At 41.0% G+C, this 1,749-nt stretch overlaps 1 long non-coding RNA gene across 1 annotated transcript in view; it reads left to right on the top strand.

Moving 5' to 3' along the window:
- The first annotated feature begins 1,050 nt into the window (after positions 1–1,050).
- LOC129392416 (uncharacterized) overlaps positions 1,051–1,749 on the top strand; it is a 9,704-nt gene continuing 9,005 nt past the window's right edge. The window contains exon 1 of the long non-coding RNA XR_008618225.1: positions 1,051–1,470. This is a non-coding gene — a long non-coding RNA (uncharacterized lncRNA). The remainder of the gene's footprint in view (positions 1,471–1,749) is intronic.

The raw sequence follows: 1,749 nt of genomic DNA on the forward strand, positions 1-1,749 counted from the left end.
GCATATAGATGGGTCTTGTTTTTGTACCCATTCAGCAAGCCTGTGTCTTTTGGTTGGAGCACTTAATCCATTCACGTTTAAGGTAATTATTGATATGTATGTTCCTATGATCATTTTCTTAATTGTTTTGGGTTTGTTTTTGTAGGTCCTTTTCTTCTCTTGTGTTTCCCACATAGAAAAGTTCCTTTAGCATTTGTTGTAAAGCTGGTTTGGTGGTGCTGAATTCTCTTAGCTTTTGCTTGTCTGTAAAGCTCTTGATTTCTTCATGGAATCTGAATGAGATCCTTGCCATGCGTAGAGTAACCTTGGTTGTAGGTTCTTCCCTTTCATCACTTTAAGTATATCATGCCACTCCCTTCTGGCTTGTAGAGTTTCTGCTGAGAAATATGCTGTTAACCTTATGAGAGTTCCCTTGTATGTTATTTTTTGTTTTTCCCTTGCTGCTTTTAATAATTTTTCTTTGTCTTTAATTTTTGCCAATTTGATTACTATGTGTCTCAGCATGTTTCTCCTTGGGTTTACCCTGTATGGGACTCACTGTGCTTCCTGGACCTCGGTGGCTATTTCCTTTCCCATGTTAGGGAAGTTTTCGACTATAATCTCTTCCAATATTTTCTCGGGTCCTTTCTCTCTCTCTTCTCCTTCTGGAACCCCTATAATGTTGTCCCAGAGGTCTCTTAGGCTGTCTTCATTTGTTTTCATTCCTTTTTCTTTAATCTGTTCCGCAGCAGTGAATTCCACCATTCTGTCTTCCAGGTCACTTATCCGTTCTTCTGCCTCAGTTATTCTGCTATTGATTCATTCTACTGTAGTTTTCATTTCAGGTATTGTATTGTTCATGTCTGTTTGTTCTTTAATTCTTCTTGGTCTTTGTTAAACATTTCTTACATCTTCTCGATCTTTGCCTCCATTGTTTTTCCGAGGTCCTGGATCATCTTCACTATCATTATTCTGAATTCTTTTTCTGGAAGGTTGCCTATCTCTACTTCATTTAGTTGTTTTTCTGCAATTTTATCTTGTTCCTTCATCTGATACATAGACCTCTGCCTTTTCATCTTGTCTATATTTCTGTGAATGTGGTTTTTGTTCCACAGGCTGCAGGATTGTAGTTCTTCTTGTTTCTGCTGTCTGCCCTCTGGTGGATGAGGCTATCTAAGAGGCTTGTGTAAGTTTCCTGATGGGAGGGACTGGTGGTGGTTAGAGCTGATTGTTGCTCTGGTGGGCAGAGCTCAGTAAAACTTTAATCTGCTTGACTGTTGATGGGTGGGGCTGGGTTCCCTCCCTGTTGGTTGTTTGGCCTGAGGCAGCACAACACTGGAGCCTACCTGTGCTCTTTGGTGGGGCTAATGACAGACTCTGGGAGGACTCACACCAAGGAGTACTTCTCAAAACTTCTGCTGCCAGTGTCCTTGTCCCCACGGTGAGCCACAGCCACCCCCATCTCTGCAGGAGACCCTCCAACACTAGCAGGTAGGTCTGGTTCAATCTTCCCTGGGCAGGTCACTTATCCGTTCTTCTGCCTCAGTTATTCTGCTATTGATTCATTCTACTGTAGTTTTCATTTCAGGTATTGTATTGTTCATGTCTGTTTGTTCTTTAATTCTTCTTGGTCTTTGTTAAACATTTCTTACATCTTCTCGATCTTTGCCTCCATTGTTTTTCCGAGGTCCTGGATCATCTTCACTATCATTATTCTGAATTCTTTTTCTGGAAGGTTGCCTATCTCTACTTCATTTAGTTGTTTTTCTG

Source organism: Physeter macrocephalus, chromosome 9 (assembly GCF_002837175.3).
Source record: "Physeter macrocephalus isolate SW-GA chromosome 9, ASM283717v5, whole genome shotgun sequence".
NCBI classification, from domain to species: domain Eukaryota; kingdom Metazoa; phylum Chordata; class Mammalia; order Artiodactyla; family Physeteridae; genus Physeter; species Physeter macrocephalus.